Consider the following 21,530-nt stretch of genomic DNA (forward strand, 5'->3'; position numbering starts at 1 on the left):
AGACCTGCCAATATTCATGGGATCTCCCCGATAAGAAGTCCCAACTACAAATCAGACCATTTGGAGTAGGAGTCCTAGCAGTGGGTGGTAATGTAATTCCTTGACCGCGGTAGCATGCAGAGATAAGTATTATAACTTTGGGTTGATGCAAGTGTGTGACCTTGTGGCAAATCAAGTGTGATGCATGGGGGTTCTAACAGATGGAGGGGAAAAGGAAGTGTGTCCTTTAGAATCTTGTAATAGTATGCATCTTGAAAGGAACAGGTGAACAGAATGACACCACACACTAAAATGCAGAATCGTCCATAAATTAAAGTGACGTGTAAATCCAACAACACGCATTCAACGAGATTTTTACAATTGCATACAAAATAGTTCATAAGAAAATGCGTAAGTTAAACAACATACATTGCTAAAGAAACCAAAATAGTCCAACTATAATAACAACATATGCATGAAAGTGTGTTTGCTCTGATATTATTATTATAAGTGAAAGTTACATTCATACATACACCATTGACAGCCACTAGCCCCAATAGTGGAACATTACTGTCAATAACACCTGCTCCTCCAAATAAGTATACTCGTTCTACATTGTGGAGAAGCCAAGGCTCGTCACAATACTCCCAAGCATTTTCTAAGCCTAATCCTAGCCAAATTCTTGGCTCCTAGAATCCTGCTCTATGAGTTATGAGGTTCTATTTATAACAAAGGGTGGGGTGACCCTTGACATTCCCCTTTGTGACTCTTTAACTACCCTCATGTGTTATAGACATTTTTGGGCACTGCAACCCCAATCACATATGTCCATAATCCAAGGGCTTATGAGTCCCTAAAATTGTTGTTTCATGCCCTAAAGGAACAAGGTCAGCTGATTACATCATCTCCCAGAAGTTCTCCACAGAAAACTGCTCAGAACTGGTCAAAATTGGACCATACAAGTTGCTCAGTGCTAAGGGTGCGATGCATCTCACCTGCCTAGTGTAAAAGGTGTGATGCATACTAGAAAGCCCTTCTGTAGGGTGCGATGGGCGAGAATGGACAAATGGCAGAGACAGTTTGTGAGGTGGAAGATCATGGAATATTCCAGAAACTTCTCTTGTGACACTTGCCTCTCTGAATTCACCCAGGGATGAGTAAGAGATTATCAATCTCCAAGTGGAATCAAGAACTATCAGAGAGAAGACACTAATCAAAATCCCAAAAGCTGACTCACCTCATTGCAATCATCTATATATGGATCCCTCATCCCGAAGATCCTGAGGCTGGAATTTTGTATCTTGTAAGGAAGTGTTGTTGGTTTCTTGGTGGAATATTATAGTGTTGGGTGATCTAAGCTTTTCATGAGGTGAAGAAGGGCTTTCATGCTACGAGGATGATGCTGGGTCAGATCAATGGGTTGTAATCCTCTCTTCTAATCTTTATATCAATAAAGCTATTCAAGTTTTCCTCCACATTCTTGTATGTCTGATAATATATGCATTTGTGTGGTCAATATATATCTGGTCCTATATTTCTTATGATTGTAGATCTCTGCACTTTGAAGGTATTATGCTGCTTTAACTGTACAGGTACTCTTTGAAGCGGAGTGGTCAAGGGAGAAGCGACAAAGACTTGTCAGTGAGGAGAAGGAACAAGCTAAGAACCGAGCGAAAGATCGAGGTTCATATTCTTTGATCCTCTCCTCTCTACTTATCATAAAGGAAAACAAAAGTAACTTTAATCTGTTTGTTTCTAAGATAGCTACCCGTATTAGTGGGACTAGAAGCTCTGCATAGACACTAGATTTCCCGATAACAAAATGGCGACTCCACTGGGGAGGCGGAATCATGCAAAGGAAGGGAGTTTCCACAGTGGGATATTGATCATAGATAGCAAAACTCCTTAATAAAGTTGAAGAGAGTGAACAAAGAAACCAAAATCTGGAAGCAGAAGAGGTCTTATATGATCATCACACCTGCAACACAGGGAAAGTGCAATGCAGCGCACCTACTGCACATGGGAGGTGTGATGCATCCAGATTCCCAAGAGGAGAAAGTGCGATGGTCCAGGGATGAGACTTCAACTTGGTTCTTGGTCACAGTTTGCAGCTTAGTTCAGGGATTTAGGCCGAGATAATGATATTCAGTAAATAGAAATCACAGGGGCTGATCTAATGAGGTTACTAGAGCCACCACTAGGGAAATTATGATGTTTGCAAATCGATTGTTCAGTTTATAAACAAAACCCGGAGATATACTGAAGCAGCATTGATCTAATTTGCACTTGCATAGCAAATGCAGTTCGAAGGCTAGCTGGCTTAACTTCAGGCTCCGTCTATAAGTTTATAAAGCAAACAAGTATAAACAAGCAAACAAGCTATTCGCTCCCCGTATGGTCACCATTTACAGTTCTCTTTTACAAAAGTAGCGTAATCAAATTGTCGTCTTTTGATTTGGAAGTATCGCAAGTGTCATTTTCAGTCAAAGAAAAGAATCCTATCATTCTTGATGGTTGATTATACAGTTACTCTTGTATTTGATTTGAATTAGTAGTTCTTCAAGTGTCGAAAGCAGTTTTCAATTCAAAGTCGCAAAGTGTTGTCATTATATTCCTTTCATTTTTGAAGAGAAATTTGTTAGTATTGTCACTTTGAAAAGATAATTCAGATTTGTACTCAGCATTCTTTATATCATTCACACATTAAGAAAGTGGAAAATAAAGACATGCATGTGCATTTTCATTTAGACTGCTTGTTGGTTTGATTTAGGACAGTGCATCTAGTGTGTGCTCTCTGCTCTATGTTGAAAGAATATCATCTCTCTCTCTTTAGTAGCTAGGATTTTATTACAAAAACAAGATTAAACGATTGTTTATCATCTTAGATTGCATTTTAGGAATTGTATATCTACATCACGCGGTGAACTGAAAGGAAAATTTCTTAAGAAATATCAACTGTAAAATAAATTCAATGAACATAAAAATGCTTTGGAACCTAATGCACAACATTTAGAAGTCTAGGCTAGAGATGTATTTCGGCGTCGTAAAGCCTAGTAACTATCGCTTTCATTGTTGGTTGGGTGATTCCTCCTCTTTGAGATGACAAGTGCCAGTACGGACTTGTGCTCCCATGTATCGTCGATTATATATTGGGAGACCACAATAGGCTATATCCTTTATCCGTAGGAAGCCATGTTTGCCACCCTATCGATCGCAATGCACTGAACACAGCATTCGGGAAGATTGACTGTCGTACCGTAAAAAGTATTTTGCAGTTTTGCGATTGGTTTGGTAATCCCTCTGTCTAGATTTCCAGAGTAGTCCCTTTCATTCCTTTTCAGACTCCTTAAAGGAAAAGGTCCATCTGAGCACTTGTCACTTCAGGCTCATTAAAATCGAAGGAGACTAGAGTCATCTTTTTTTTTTCTCGACTCTTAAAAACTGAAAAAATAAGTTGTGTCGAAGCGTCTAAAATTCATTTAATTCGAAATCATTTTCCCCTTTATTTTTAGTTGATCGAGTAATCCACAATCATGGAGGAAAGTCAATCGAAACCCCGTCATTCACGGAGACTTACGAGTCAACTGTCTTTGTCTTCGAAAAAAAAACTATTCCGGACAAAACGAACTCATTTAACCGGATCAAAGTCCCTTAGTTTGGTTGGAACAAGTGTTCCGACACCCTCAAAGACTCTGGTTACTCCAAAACTTTCTGGTATCCATGCCTCTACAGAAGAAGTTCTGCAGCCACAAGAGGACAATAGAACTGATCCTAGTGTGATGGTAAAGACTTCTATTCCTAAACTGGCTCCATCTACAGCTGATTCAGAAGGTGTTATTCCCCAAACCTTTGTCGCTGCAGAATCTATACCTTCTTCGGCACCGGAAATATTTTACGGACCTGACGGTCTCCCTCTTCCACCTGGATTGATTGCTATAGAAGAGATTGTGGAGGATCCTCCATCTAGTACTCCATTTCATTTTGGAGTTGGGATCACCCTGTATCCTTCTTCGTTAGAAATTAGTCTCCCGTCATCGGAAGTCCCTGTAGAATCGCTAGGAAATATTTTGGCTAGACTAGATATGTCTGAACAACCGTCAACATCTAGGACCGTGTCATCTGACATAGCAACGGCAGAACGTCTGGTTGTTATTCCAAAAATGTTCACCAGTGTACCATCTGTCCCAACTAACTCTCAATCGCTGGATGGAATCCATCCAGCGGTTGTTTAAACAGTATGGTCTGTTCCCATTTGTTCGTCCGTAATAATATCTGGAATCTCTTATGTTGAGTCTCAGCAAATTGATCCTTCGTAGTGTCAATTTGGGCAATCTGGTCCTCAAAGGCAAATCATTCCTTTGAGCACTATATTACCGCCGTATGGGGGACAATATACCCTCTCATTGTCTCCTCCGGGAGAACAAACATACGAGAGTTCACAACAGAATTCAGGTTATTCTGGAATTACATCCAATGGTTGGGTGCCAATACTACCTCAACAACCAAGAGTTATATACTCAATGCAACAAAGTCTTCCTATGTCAAATATCCCCACTACACTGGCTATTGTGACGGTGTCACAAGTACAAGCATTGCCTATTGTATGCCAACCTCAAGTCTCTTAGGTCACAGTTCAACAACCTCTTGTCTCTACGATGCCACCACAATCATCGATTAGTGGCTCCTTAACTGGAATGATCCAGGCTCAAATGGGTACCATCACCCCTCATCTTGGTCAAACAGCCAGTATTGGACAACAACAAATGGTTTCACAACCATGGCTAGTGCAATATCAACAACCGCAATTCCAACAATTTTACCAAGGTTTTGAGCATCAAATCTTTGCAAGTAATGGGTAGTCGTACATTCAAAGCAGTCAACATCAACCATTTCATAGTGGTTATGCCCATCAACCTTACCAAAGTTATCAGCATCAAATACACTATGCTGGTATGCAAAGACCCACTGCTCAAGAAATTCCATCTTATCTTGGGTATGCTTCGCTGAACCTGAATCAATAGTTGCCCTTCGTGGAAACTTTAGAGTTACCAGATATAAATCGGCTGACAAACGATCCAATTGCTTACGCCCCTTGGTGGCCAGCAATTCCGCATAAACTTTCGTTGGATATTCCTAAATTTAATGGAAATCCGGGTGAAGACCCATCGAATCATGTGATGATCTTTCATCTGTGGTGTTCGTCTAACACTCTAAATGATGATTCGATTAGGCTTCGCCTTTTTCAGTGAACATTAATTGGTCCGGTAGAGAAATGGTATATCGAATTTCCTAGAGCTTCATTCGATAACTTCAACACCCTAGCCACAACCTTTTTAACCCATTTTCAGTTACCCATAAGGTACGAAACAAGAACAGAGCTTCTTACCAATTTCAAATAGACAACGACCACTCACATATCTGATCATATTCATGAGTGGCGACGTTTTCGTAGAATGGTAAAAACATATGTTCCTGATCAGCTGCTAGCTGAATGGTTTATTAAGTCATTATTACCTACTATTACAGAAGATGTGGCAAAGGGAGGAGTCATCACTGAAGAGCAAGTCATTGCTCGTGTGCAATATCTAGACTTAATATATACCCAGTCTGGCACGCTCTATGACAAAATCCCTGATGCTCCTAGACCGGAATTCTCCGTTCCTCCCCCTCCTAAATCAAGCAAAGACTCTCATGCCAACGATGGCGTGATAGGTGCGACTAGCACGAAAATTGTAAAAGCTACATCAAAGAAGGCTCATACGGTTTCAAGTCAAAATGCAAATGAGGAGCTTCTCACCTCAAAGGTAAATGTCGTGTCGACTGACAAAGGCAAAGAACCAAAGCAACCAGGGGGCAAGAAGAAAAAGAAAGGGAAGAAGAAAAAACAGGAGGAGTCGTCTCCTGAAAAATCTTCTGCAAACCCTTCTAGAGATAGGAAACCAAGTCATCCATGCTTCATATGTGATGAGGATCATTGGACGAAATATTGTCCACATAAAGCCGAGCTTAGAAAATTCTTTAAGAATTCAAAAACCTTGGCGATATTGACTGATCCATTTCCGAATCCAGGAACAAATCTGGTTGCTAGTGACAATGCTTCCCCGTCCCAAGTGCTAATGTTGTCTATTTCGAAGCAACAAAATGATGCTTTGATATCGACAAGGAATAAAGATTACAGGAATCCACAGCTGTCGGACAACAAGGCTAATGATCAACCTAGTAATTCGATGACAACTTCAACCGAAGTTGTGCCACCCATCATTCCTGAACAAATGATAAAGCCGCTGAAGGGAGTAGTACACAAATCGACATTTAATCCTTGTGCCAGAGCAGCACAGCATTACAATATAGTGGAGGATCTGGCCCAATCGTCGTCCGCTATGTCGACACTTGAGGTACTGCAAAATTGCCCCTCCCAAAAGCAGGCTTTATTATCAGCAATAGGTGGGATTAACCCAACGGATTCCAATCTTGTGGCCTTTGATCATAAAGGATATGATCCTTAGTTACTAGCTCAACTAGCTTTCCTTATTTAAGTGAAAGCCCTCAACAAAACTGTTCATCGGACAATTATTGATGAGGGGGCATCTACATGTATTATGTCGATGAGTTGCTGGAAAACTTTAGGATCTCCACCCTTGTCGTGATCTTCGACGACATTGAAAGCATTTGATGGACGAACATACACCCCATATGGGATTTTAACTAACTTGCAAGTCGAACTGGGGGGAAAAACAGTAGAAATTGATGTTGAAGTGATCAATGGAAACCTCGATTACAACATCCTATTGGGAAGGCCCTGGATATATGCTATGGTTGCCGTTGTGTCGACCTACTTCAAGAAGATTGCATTTTCCTTCCAAGGAGGTATTACAATCGTCGGCCAGCAAACATTTCTCCCCAACAATTCCCAAGTTATGGGAAGCGTTCCGATGATCCATGGAAGCCCTCATTCACTTCAAAATATCAGAGTAGGCCTAGTAAAAGACCCTATATTAATGGGGACTTTTGCCCTACCGCCTCCAATCAATCTGGCATAAGTGGCAATAGTAGGAACCTACAATATGATATCTTCTATTCAAAATATGTCCAAAAATGATATTAGCATGGATCATCTGCAGGTATTGCCTCCAAGACCAATAGAAATATTGTAGCAATCAATGCTTTCGGCATGGGAGGCAAACCCAAATCAACGCTCATCAAGCGTTTGGATAGATAGGTCTAAGGAATATGACACCCCTTCAGATCCTTGGTCAGAAGTACATTCTACAGACGAAGGAATTGTTCAGTCAATGATAATTGACAGGGCACCATGGGAACATTACCACCATCGTTCCCATCTTCCGGATTACAAGGAAGATAGTTCCAGTGAACTTCATCATCCCTCAGTTTTTGATTTTCTATCAAATACTGTAAACACGGTGGATTTCGAACGAAAATTTTCCAATATTGAAGAGACTATCGCCATAAATATCTCGACCAAAATAGATGTTGTAGAGAATATTCATGTCGGAAAATCTTGTTCTTCTTCAGAATTGGAAATATATTATGCTCTTTTTCGCGAGTTCAGAGATGTCTTTGCTTGGTTGTACGATGAAATGCCAGGCATTGACTTGAGCATAGTTGAACACGAAATTAAGATGTATCCAAATGTCAAACCGGTATGACAACGGCTACGGCAGGTGCACACCAAGAAAGCCGCTGCCATCAAGGAAGAAGTTGAAAAATTCTCCATGCTAGTTTTATTTACCCAGTTCCTCTAACCGATTGGGTATCGAATATTGTTCCTGTAATGAAAAAACAAGGAATGATTAGAGTGTGCGTCGATTATAGGGATGTAAATCGGGCTTGTCCGAAAGACAACTACCCTACACCCTTCATTGACCAAATAATTGATGAATGCGCCGGATGTGAAATCTTTTCATTTATGGATGGATTTTCCAGGTATAATCAAATTAACATCCACCCATAGGACTAGTCAAAGACTGCATTTATTTGTCCATGGGGCACATTCGCATATCGCAAGGTACCCTTTGGTTTAAAGAACGCAGGGGAAACATTTCAGAGGGCAATGAATTATGCCTTTCATGACATAAAGAACATCGTTCAACCATATCTCGACGATATTCTAGCTCATTCGCAAAAGCGGACCGATCATCCGCAACATTTGAGAGCGATATTTCTACGTTGCCGACACTACAAGATATGACTCAATCCACACAAATGTGTGTTTTGTGTCAGTTCTGGTCATTTACTTGGCTTTGTGGTCTCAAAGGACAGGATTCGTCTTGACCCATGTAAGGTTCAGGCAATCATTGATTTGCCTCCACCTTCAAATTTGCTTCAGATTCAGAAACTCCAAGGGAAAGAAAACTTTCTGAGGAGGTTCATTCCAAATTACGCTGAACTTGCTAAAGGTTATACTCATCTATTGAAAAAAGAAGTACCCTTCATCTGGGATCAGGTTGCGCAAGCTTCCTTTGATGCTTTAAAGGAATCCCTAATAAAAGCATCATTAATGTATGCTCCTGATTATCAAAAAGACTTTAACCTGTATCTGGCTGCAGTAGATACAACCTTCGCAATGGTTTTAGTTCAAGAAGACAATGGAATTGAGCATCCTATATATTATTTGAGTAGAAAATTAAATGATATGGAAAGCAAATACTCCTATGTTGAAAATCTATCTCTCACAACTGTTCAAGCGATACAAATATTTTGACACTATGTCCTCTTTCGAAAAACTACCATTTTGTCATATTGCAACCCCATGACTTATATATTGTCGTGATAGTTACTGGGGGGCAAATATTCGAAATGGATAGCAATTTTACAAGAGTTTGATATGGAATTCATAAAATCCAAATCGAAGAAAGCCTTGGTTTTTTCGGAGTTACTATGCGATCTCCCATCGTCGTCCAACGATGCAACATCAGAAGAAGTGATCGTGGACGAATCTTTGTTTCTGATATCTTCAAGCAATCCGTGGTATGGAGACATAATAATATATCTCCAAACCCAAACATATAGGTCTAATACCTCCCGCTCAGAACAACGATGTATTCAATACCAAGCAAAAGACTACATGATCGTCGGTGATACACTTTACCATCGTGGTGTTGATACAGTTCTGCGGAGGTACCTCACCCACGAGGAGGCCGAAAAACTCCTGAATGATTGCCATTCAGGTGTGTGTGGAGGGCATCAATCTCATTATACTACGGCGCAAAAGATTTTACGAGCAAGATACTTCTAGCCAACAATATTCAAAGATTGCATAACAACAATCAGAAGTTTCCATGCATATCAAATCTTCGATCGTAAAACCAGAATACCACCCACACCTCTGCAACCAGTAGTTGTTGTTGGGTCATTCGCCAAATGGGGCATAGATTTAATGACATGTAACCCCACCTTGGCCAGGGGGCATGGGTATATCATAGTCGCAGTAGACTATTTTACCAAATGGGCCGAGGCGATGCCTACATTAAACAACAGTGGCGAAATGGCTGCCCTCTTCTTTTTCAATCATGTAGTCTCCAGATTCGGCGTTCCACAGGCCATAGTTACAGATCATGGATCGCATTTTTGCAATCACATGATGATTGAGTTGGCTGCCAAATTAGGACTGTCCCATGACATCTCTACTCCGTATTATCTGCAAGCTAATGGACAAGTTGAGGCAATCAACAAGGTCCTGAAGCGCATGCTGCAAAGGATGATCAGAGTCCATAAACGGAGTTGGCACCTGATCCTGTACTCGGCCTTGTGGGCATACCGGATGTCGGTGAGGAATGCAACCGGGTTTACACCCTTTCAACTGGTGTATGGCCTGGAAGCAATCTTACCAGTTCAGTGCGAAATCTCGTCCCTCAAGCTCACAGTCGACCTTCTCCCCAGAACTTCAGAAGAGGAGGCTCATTTCTTGGAACTAATCCGATTGGATGAAACCCATCATGATGCCGCTTTGGCTAACGAAGCCCATAAGAAATGAGTCAAGGCACAATTTGACAAGAATGTCAAACCCTGTGTCTTCTCAGAAGGTGACCTGGTCTTACTTTACAACCAGGAGTCCGATAAATTGGGCGCAAGTAAGTTCAAATATTTATGGATGGGCCCCTATATTTTTAAGCATGTACTAGCAAAAGGAGCCTATGATTTAGTGGATTATGATGGGATTCCACTAGCGCAACCCCGCAACGGGTTGTACCTTAAGAGTTACTATGCTTGACTCAAGATAGTAACCCCTATGCTTTTGTTACATTTTTGTTTTCACTAAGGGTAATTGTTTTCGTTAAGTGATCCGCTTTTGCATTTGTTGCAGATGTCGAACCTATTGGAATCATATGTTGGATATGCCAACGGAGCGAGTCGTAGTTCGGGGAACCTATCTTCTGCGGCTTGTGCCATCTTTGATCCAAGCGGCGAGTTAGTGAGTTTCAGAGGGGTATGTATTGGTTGGTTAACAAGCAACATTGTTGAATATAGTGCGTTGATAGAACTCCTCTTTGATGCCATCACACATGGAATACGGCGACTTGTCGTCAGGCTAGACTCACAACTCATCATTCTACAGCTCACTGGTATCTATTCCGTACGGAATTCAGCTATCTATTGCATGTTCCTAAGGGTCAAGATTTTGGAAAGGCAGTTTGATTCTATTCAATATCAGCACATTTCTAGAAACTTAAACACATTAATAGACTCATTGGCAAATTATGTGTTAGATAGACATTTGCAACATTTATAAAAGAAGAATTTCATCAATATTTGCATCAAGATCATGTAACTTAACCAAAATAAAACTACGAAAATCAAAAATATATATATATAACTATTTATGGTTTATACATTGTAACCAAGACAAAATCGGTCAAATGACCCAAAACTCAAAATGCTAGGGGGCACCCTAGTCTAATGATGCTTGTGATAACAAGTCACCGCCTGTGCAATCATGCGTAAAAGCCTAGTCCATTGACTCGGCACGCCAGTAGTATGTCGCTGCAACCTCAGAGGCATCTCGTTGGTCCTCACGTCTGGAATACCAAGAGTGAGACCTTCGACCTGATCCTGCAATGCTGAAAGAGTCTCGGCCACATCAAGGTCGTGAAGGATATCCCTCCCCACAGCCTCTCCTGCTGGAACGACAGTTGGTGCTCTCAGACGTACCACTGGCCGAACTGGTCCAATATCTACATGAGCACATGAGTTTTGATTAGTCTTGATAGAAGAAAGCACGAGAGCATTATAAAAAACAATAAACAGAGATATGGTCAGAGATTTTACCTATAGCACCCCACTGCTCACCAGCCGGCAGCACCAAATCCGGGTCACCCCAGAAATCCATACCAGCATATGGACACTCGGCAAAAACCATCTCCTAACAGTTGAACCACTCAAAGAAGGTATCAGAGAAAGAAACCTGGGACTGACCAGCATGTCGGGCCATGAGGTCAACCCATCTCTGCATCCGTGGCTTAGTCGGTGGAGGTAAACCAAGTGAAATGTATTGCGGCTGCATCAGTGGGATCTTTTCCAAGGCGAAAGTGGTCAAAATAGAACCATAGTCGAAATTCTTGGATCTTCCGCTTTTTACCTTGGTCAGTTGTTCTTTCATCACAGGGAGTACTGCATCACACCAGTTAAACACCTTTGGTTCGAGGCATTCCAAGGCATACTGCATATAGGACCTATTAGCCACGTGAAGAGCCACACTACCAGCCAATCTAGTAAAAGTGAACAGAATGGTCCTCAAGGACCGGCCAGTGACATCTCGGATGTTGATCTTGCCATCCCTACTTAGCTGAGATCCCTCTTTGCAGTACCAACGAATGTAATCTCTCACGGATTCGCCCCCACAGGCGGAACCTGATAATGAGAGAGGGGCACCACGCCTCGATAAACCGGTCAAAAAATAGATGTCCACGACAATCAAGGGGATGGATTTGCCTCTGATCTGGAACACCTAGTTGGTAGGATCCCATGCATCGAGGAAATATTGCAACAAGTTGATTTGTTGCCTCATGCTAGAGATGCGGAAAAACTTGAGCAGGCCATAGTTCCACAATGCAGTTACCGTACCCAGATCATGTAAAGCAACCATGTCCTCTTCTTCATGCTCGCGTTCTCACCATGTAACAACCATTTTGCTCCGATGAATCTCTGCAAAACAAACAAGAGAAGATTCAGAGTCCTAATTTGGCAAAAAACAGGCAAAAATTCCATGAGAAAATAGTGCAAAGTTTCCTTTCTTGCACCCATCGCACCCCAACAGTGTACTGGGTGAGATGCATACTGACTGGCCAATGGCTAGGCCAGTATGCATCACACCTTTTGATATAGGAAGGGTGCAATGGAGCCAGGGTGAATTTTTCAAACCCCAGAGGCTCAGAAAAATAGGGAAACATTCTCAGAATTCAAAAAGGAAGGAATGCAACTGAAGAGCTCAAGTTTAGCTCTTACCTGGTCCAGACGGCGCCTTGAATCGCCCACAGAATCTCCTAGAATCAGCTGGTGAAAATCAAGGGGGGAAGGCACCTCCAAAGCTCCAACAAACCAAAGTTCAAATGAAATGGTAAAATGATGGGTAAAAACCACTTTTAAATTACTTTTCACATAGTTCGAGTAAGGTATTAGTGTTTCAACTCATTTCTCAAGCATGTATTGTTCATTTCTAATCGGTTTGATGAAGCAATTGAACAGACAGTACGACCGTCGAAAGAACAAAGTGTTAGCAGTGAAATCAAATAATCAATGACCATTATCACAAGCAGTTTTTATGTGAAGTTCAAGCTCGTTAAAAATTAAACCTAAGCAATGAGAAAATGTTTCCCCCAGAGTTTAAGCTCATTAAAAAATGAACCAATTTTCGGTAAATAACCATTGTGAATGCATTATCATTAGCTCTTGAGCCTTGGTCGTGTTCTCATCATCACCTCCACTCTATTTTAGCCGATCATTCGCCTCCATTTGATTGTTTACCCCTTTTGAGGAACAGCTGCGAAGAGTGATTCTGTTAGCCATCCTTGTGACACTTCCATGATTGGAAAATTCCAAACCTTACCTGGAATCAGCTGCTACCTGAAATTATCACTCGTTCCTCAAAAAACGAGTCTCCTTTAAGCTCTTTTCGTCTGACTCTTAAAATATGAAAAGATTGCCGAGAAGTTGGCCTCTCCAACTCGTTAAAGCTACCGGGAGTGATGTCCCTCCTCTAGATTTTAATATTTTTGGACCTGAGGGATTATTACACAAAAATATCGAGTGCTTGTCTTGTTCGGCTCGTTAAAACTATCGAAAATTCATCCCTTTTGTATTGTTTTATACTTTTTCGGACTTAAGGGATTATATGAAGAAAAAGGATTATTGGAGTTTCCTTTACGTCCCTTTCAGACTCTCTAAAATTGAAAAGGACCGAGTTATCTTTGTCGTTAAACTCGTTAAAACTAATAGCGACAAACTTGTCCATATAGACAAGAACGAGTTTCACTGTCACTAGGCTCGTTAAAACATAGCGACGGGTTTGCCCAAAGGGCAAATTATAGAACAAGCATATGTTATCCTCCTCAAGCTTGATAAAAATAAAGAGGTACTGGTCAGCAATGACTGGGGAAAAATTGGGAAGAAAACTTGAAGAAACTTTATTGGTAGCAAAGTCGCTCTTGAACATGACACTTTCACTCCATGTCTGAGTCGGGTTGGGTTATTCCATTCACCGGTCATATTACCATTGGTCCACTGTACCATCCATCTTTGGGGTTAATGCTACCAATTCATTTTCAGTGTTGACAGTATGTTCAAGAGAAGTCGATCAAAGAATTCACCAACCCATCTTGTGTCTCATCTGCTGCAATACCTTTACGCTTCATTATTTCATGACCGCCACCCTGAACCCTGTATCATCAGATCGTTTTCACCTCCAAAAGTCATTTGCTCCGTTCCGTGTCGTAGATGTGGGATTCATTAAGGCCCTCCTACAACGGGTCACTTCTTGTCGACATCAACTCATTATCCAAGAAGTCGACCTAGGAACAACCTTTTCAGTACTTTGAAGCTTGCATGCCTTAATGGCAAGTTTCTCACTTTCGGCGACAGGTTTACATCAATGGCCTTCGACCGAGAGATTTTGCGTGGTGTTCGATGCCAAGTCCCATTTTCACACCACGTGAATTGTACCTTGAGGGTCATCATCATTATCGGTGATTCCTCTTGCGCCTGTTAACAGCTTACATCATTGGCTGGTAATCAGGTGATGTCTTTCCATGTTAGACTCTAGAACATTTTTCACATGGATCGACTTGTACTTTGTGCGAAGATTGGACGAGTTTGAAGACCCCGGATCTAGTTTCATCCATCTGGGCTGCGATATATTCAAGAAAATAAAGACATCAAATGTACATCATTGTTGCACAGATGATCATCAGAATCAAAGGATGATGGCTCTATTAGGATCATCAGTGTGCCACACAGACGGTTGTCTGTCCTATGTACATGAAAATGAATTTATAAAGCTAAGCATTGGAATGCCCGCCTCAGCTAGATCATGAATATATTATGAAGATAATGTATTGTATTGTATCTTATTACACGTCGGCTTCCAGTTTGAAAAAACCTCGGATCCTCATGATAAAGCATTTCACCCGACATCAAAAGATTAATGACCTCATGCTTTATGGGGCAACTGTTATAGACATTTTTGGGCACTACAACCCCAATCACATATGTCCGTAAACCAAGGGCTTCTAAGTCCCTAAAAGTGTTATTTCCTGCCCTAAAGGAACAAGGTCAGCTGATTACATCATCTCCTAGAAGTTCTCCACAGAAAACTGCTTAGAACTAGTCAAAACTAGACCATACAGGTTGCTGAGTGCTAAGGGTGCGATGCGTCTCACCTGCCCAGTGTAAAAGGTGCTATGCATACTGGAAAGCCCTTCTGTAGGGTGCGATGGGCGAGAATGGACAAATGGCAGAGACAGTTTGCGAGGTGGAGGAGCATGGAATCTTCCAGAAACTTCTCCTGTGACACTTGCCTCTCTGAATTCACCCAGGGATGAGTAAGAGATTATCAATCTCCAAGTGGAATCAAGAACTATCAGAGAGAAGACACTAATCAAAATCCCAGAAGCTGACTCACCTCCTTGCAATCATCTATATATGGATCCCTCATCCCGAAGATCCAGAGGCTGGAATTTTGTATCTTGTAAGGAAGTGTTGTTGGTTTCTTGGTGGAATATTATAGTGTTGGGTGATCTAAGATTTTCATGAGGTGAAGAAGGGCTTTCATGCTGGGAGGATGACGTTGGGTCTGATCAATGGGTTGTAATCCTCTCTTCTAATCTTTATATCAAAAAATCTATTCAAGTTTTCCTCCACATTCTTGTATGTCTGATAATATATGCATTTGTGTGGTCAATATATATCTGGTCCTATATTGCTTATGATTGTAGATCTCTGCACTTTGAAGGTATTATGCTGCTTTGACTTTACAGGTACTCTTTGAAGTGGAGTGGTCAAGGGAGAAGCAGAAAAGACCTGTCGGTGAGGAGAAGGAACAAGCTAAGAACCGAGCGAAAGATCGAGTATGGTATTCTTTGATCCTCTCCCATATACTTCTCATAAAGGAAAACAAAAGTAGCTTTAATCTGATTATTTCTAAGATAGCTACCCATCTTAGTGGGACTAGCAGCTCTGCATAGACACTAGATTTCCCGATAACATCATGACTCTTCAAATTCTTTACAAATAATTCATTACATAACATGATGACCTTTCACATTCCACTAATGACACTTGCTATTTCACTTACAACATATTTACAAATAATATTACATTTTCCACATGTACCCATGTGAGACAACATAGGCCAGAGAGAGCCTAACAAGACAAAACATTATGACTCCGAATTTTGGGGAAAGACCAACTCAGTAACATCCAATTAGTTCTTCTCGGTCACATACTAATGCCAAGCTTGGTACTACGTGAGGATGTCCCCAAACTTCTTTATGGTGTCTTTCTGATAGCAGACTCTTGCCTCCATAGCTTCCGGGTATATGGTCTTGGAACCTATATCCAACTCGTCCTGAAGCATGTGCATCATGGTGTTGACCATGATGAGACCATCAATTTACTTATGCATGTTATGTGCGCTCAGCTCCAAGTCATCCCTGGTGGCCTCTTGCCTTAGCTTCTCCATGTACCTGTCGATCTCTAGCTGAACTTGGTTCTTATGTTTAGCTTCAGTGAGGAAACTGATTGATGGGCTCATGTGCATTCTCACCATAACATCTAAAATCTTGTACCACTGTGCATATGAGACCTATACGCTGCTGACAAATGGGCAAGCTATTCATAGTTATGGATCAATATTTGGACCTTTTCTATCTCTAGCTATGTCTGAGGCTTCATCATCTTTAGAAAGTGAAGCAGAGCCACTTTGTACCACATTGTCCACCTTTTCACATGGGTGATGGTAGCATGTATTTTCTTGATATTTTGAACACACTTTTCTCCACTATTATAAGCCATGCACACAGAAAACTGATTTATGCATGACGACAAATCTATCATAGAGCTTCTTCATGGTGGTCTAAAGTGTGGATACTTCATCAAGTATCACTTTCCTCATCTCTCCCATTACAGAAACTGCGCTCTGCTCTCTGAGTTGTTCCACCTCTTTCTTTGCAACCTGCAAGTTCTTTACCATTTGTTCATTCTCAACCAACAAGAACTTAACATTTGATATATTTTCTCCTGCATAGGCTAAGGTGGCATTGACAAGGGAAGTTGGATGCTTTCTAACATATGACACTATCACCCTTTCATTCCTTAATTCATGTGACCTGTCATCATCCAGAAAGTGCTTCCTCTACGCCTATACAATCTTCTTCTACAACTCGTCAAATGATAGATTGTACACATCTGTAACCAGATCATCATCAAGGAGAACAACCTCTCCTTGCTCACTTGGGACTAGTTCTGACACTACAGGTGGTGGAGACTAATAGGTGACCTCGGGCGCTCTTACCATAAGGTTAGTGTCTTCATGTTGTGGCTCCTTCCCCAAATCCATGTCTATCACTTCCATTAGTTGCTCAATCTGGTGAGAAATCTCTTGATCCTGCATCTGTTCACCCTCTTCTTCAGTTACTAGCTATTCAGACTCCTCAACTTGTATGGGCAATGTTTTCTCTATCATCGTGCCTTTCATTTCTTCTTCCTCCTGTTTCTACTTCTCTTCCCTTTCTCTCCTTCTTATCTCCTTGTCTTCCTTCAACACCTTCTCTATTTCCTATAACTTTAGTTCTGCTACCTACAACCTTTTCTTTTATTTCTTCCTTTGCTATGCCCTCTTTTCCTCCACTACCAAAGCTTCTTCCTTAATAATCGTATCTTCTATCATCTTGTAGAATTTCTCTGCTTCTAGGTTCTTGGAAATCTTCCTCTTTCCTGTGTCCTACACTGGATTGTTGTTTCTTGTTGCTGTTGTTGTTACTTCCTGCATTGATGTTGCTTACAGAGTAGTCTTCCAAGTTTTGGCTATACTAATCGCTCATGGATCTTGGATTCATTGTAATAGTACCTCTAAGGGTCCTCCTCATGCTAGTGAAATGTCCCGTGGATCCATGGATAGTACACCTTCACATAGTGGTTCTTGAAAATACCGTGAGGATCATATGGATTAAAGACTTTGGTGTGAAACTCGAACTTCAATATCTCCTTAGCTTCGACATCTTCATCTTTCAAGATCTTAATTTTGTATAATCTGATCCACAAAGGAAGAGTAGACCATGGCACTTTCTTCTTCCTATTTAATCCTACTGATAACCCTGTGGATAGGTGATATGAGACCTCTTGCATGACCAACTTGTCTGTGGCATACCTTGGTAGAACATGCGGAGCCTTATCTCTGCCAAACACTCTGATAAAGGTACCACCTGGTGAGGCATACCAACTTGCAATGTTAAGTATCACCTCCATCTCTTCTTGGGACATGAAAGGTGGATCTTGCTCAGATATCAGCTTGTACAATATGATTATTAAATTGTCAGTCATCCTCGCCATTACTCATTGGTAGTTGCAGTGGGAAATTAGCTTGCAATAAATGTTGATAGTAGTCTCTTTTGGCATCCATGTCCAATTCCTTCAAGGAATTTAACTATTTATAGGCACATTTTGTATCCAATAAGTATGCAAACATGTAGAATTTTGTTTGCTCATCTATGGCAGATTCCGGGCATTATTCATATGGACTTTCAACTGATGAGCCAAAAAGTCCGACCAGTTGAATGGCCTTCCATCACTCACCAACTAGTCCAATACAACTACCCAACCTTCAAGAAAGGTCATTGTGCTCTCTTGACCATATATTTGACATGCAAATATGATCAAGAACTAGTAGGCCTTCCTATGAGACTTTGTCTTGCAAACATGATTGGGTGTATGTCTGAAATTTGACTCTTTCACCCAGTGCTTGATTATATCTCTCGTGTTCACCTGGTTGTGGGTGGCATAGAAAAGTGTGTCCATGTGCCTTACTAGGTGAGGTAGATGATACATCTTATGAAATTTCTCTACCCTGAAGGTGGCAAGCTCTATCCCGCTAGCACTTCTCAATGTCATGGTCTCTGGATCTGTGTGTGAGACAATCGAACTGATAATGTCCACACATGGGAAGGAGGGTTATCTACATGCAACTTGGTATAAGCCTAACCGCTAGACACTGATATAAACTTGAACCTACCAGTCCTTTAAGTATTCTTTGAAGTCCTTTACAAAATTATCCTTCATTTGTTGCCATGTCAACTTTGTGCCCTTCTCAATAAACAACTGATGTCTGCATCAATTGGTAGATTAACTAACATCTGCTCAACTGCTTCCACAATACTACTCTCAACAGTTTCCTTTGATGCAGCTCTCTTGGAGGCCATGTTAACTGTAACTACTAGACATATGCTCAACAATTGTTGTACCTATATACAGAGAGGACACTCATGGTATGTAAATGTCATCTTAAAACCAAATGCACTTCAAGACAAGATCAAGCAACAAATTGGGCTCATGATGGGGCAGAATCCACAATTCTGGTTCACAGAGGTGACTAGCTACCTGTTGGAACTACGCATTGCTTAGTCCCAGTAGTCAGTGGGGGAGGCTTACTGACTGGAACTGCGCAATGCACAGTTCAATCTGGGCACATGCCAGGAGAGATTATGCATTTTGCAGTCTCACTGACCAAGACTAGGAGGCTAGCTCCTGGAATTGCATAGTGCACAGTTGGAGCCAGGCCAGGGAAACTTATGTGTAGTTCCAGAAGCCATGGCAGAGGCCTTGAGCTCCCAAAATGCGCAATGCATGCAAGGGAAAGCGAGATTTGGGAAAGGGAAGCCCAGATCTGCGCAAGGGGAGAGTGAAATCAAGCATATATGAGGGATGGTGTGATGCTGAGTGTAGATATGACTGAGTGATGAATCATGCAAGTTAAACAACTAGAGGAATCAATCAAACCAAAGGAAAACAAATCATGTGGAGAGAGTCACCGCAACAACGACCCTTAGTGCAAAAACGGGGTAAGGCATGCGACACTTGGGAAAGACAATGAAAAATTTGAAACAACACTTCTACAATATAAAACAAGTTAAAACACTAGTATCTAGTCAAAAAAACAAGTGAAACAACACTCTCACAAGCTAAACAAACAAAAGAAACAAAAAAGTGATAAAAGACTAGAAAATAAAAACTTACCCGGAAAATTGATGATGATCGCACCAAAGGTTCCTTGATATCCTCGGGAATTCTAGAGCTGCAAGGTTGAATGTGAAAATGAGCACTGGAAGTGTCAATTAAATAGATTTGGTCAATTTAGGGTTTATGGCGCGAAGGCTAAAAATCAAGGAAAAAGAAACACATGGCGACAGTTTCGAAAATAACTCAAGTGCCTCCTTTGGACTGCTAAAAATAGATCCCTATTTTCTAGCGATGCTTTTTCACATTTTTATTTTTTATTTTTTGGGAAAAGATACCATGCATTTCCCGAAGAGATTGCGCAGTTTTGGGAAGGACTAGTCAACTCATTGGCTCATGCACTGAGCAACTTCTAAGAAAGAGGATTTTACGCAATGATTGGGCTAAGTGGATCTGGGTTGCCTCTCATTCTCTACACAATTTCCTAGCTGAAGGCTAGCTATCAAATAGCTCTATGCAATTTTAGAGTTGAAGCCTCATTGTCAGCTTGGACTATGCAATTCTTGAGATAAAGGATGGTTACCCTCAAGGATTGCGTAGTTCTCTAAGGCAAGCCCAGAACTGGATGGAAACTAAGTCAAGAGACTCGCTTGTGGGTTAGACAATAAATCAAGTAAGAAAACAAAAGCCATGATGCAAAGGATGAGACTCGATCAAAGCATAAGTACGTGGATTAGTGCAAGATGAGCTGCTATGATTTAAAAAGGAAGCTCCAAAATGAAGCATAGGCAAAATTTTTGAGGGTGGATGTAACCGCTACAACAAAATCATAGTATCTACTTTCAGTGGTAGCTAATAAATCATGGAGTGGTAGCTTCCTTTAGGTGGAAAATTAAGAAACCTGCAAATAGATGCTTGCAGGTAGATTTATGTAATAACAAGTTGAAGCTTGTCATTGTAAAATGAATAAAGAAGAATATTAGTGTCTTTATATGTTGCATATGATGTTAATTTATGATGCTTCTTACATGAATAATTACTAAGCAGATTGAAAATTTTAATTTGGAAATAGTTTTATAATTTCAACACACTTATGATTCACCCCCCATCTTAGTATTGACATGGTTTGTAACAATTCCATGGTTGAAGAAATGGAAACGTTGGACAAGAATGAAGCTTGGGATTTATTGGAGTTTCTAGCTACAAGAAAGCCCATTAATGACAAATGGGTGTTTAATAAGAAGTTGAATCCATATTGTAATGTGAAGAAATACAAAGCTCGGTTAGTAGAAAAATCTTAATCCTAGGTCGAGGGAATTTACTTTGGTGATATTGTCTCCCCTATTTCCAAGTTAGTTTCTATTATATTTATTTTATCTATTGATGTTGATTTTGATTTCGAGGTAGAATAGATGGACATGTAGAAAACATTCCTATATAGGGATGTAGAAGAAGATATGTATGTGAAGCAGCGACAAATATTTGAAGTGAAGTGAAATAAAAAGTTGGTATGCAAGTTTAAAAATTCCTCGTATGGGTTAAATCAATGACCAAAGATGTGGTATCAAGAACCTGATACATATATATTTTGGGACTTGGATTCACAAGGAGAAAATCTAATCACTGTATATATTTTAATTTTGTTGGTGATAATTTTATTTATTTGGTCTTGTATGTGGATGATATGCTGCTAATTGGAAATGATAAGGAAACCATCCAAGATGTGAAAACTAAATTTTCCTCTAAATTTGAGATGAAGGATCTTGGAGCTGCAAATTTCATTTTGGGCATTGTTATAGACATTTTTGTGCCTTGCAGCTCCAAGCATGAAATGTCCATAAACCAAGGGCTCCTAAGTCCCTAAAAGTGTT

Source organism: Pinus tabuliformis, chromosome 7 (assembly GCF_031772625.1).
Source record: "Pinus tabuliformis cultivar Carrire ecotype Pingquan chromosome 7, CPIR1, whole genome shotgun sequence".
Classification (NCBI taxonomy): domain Eukaryota; kingdom Viridiplantae; phylum Streptophyta; class Pinopsida; order Pinales; family Pinaceae; genus Pinus; species Pinus tabuliformis.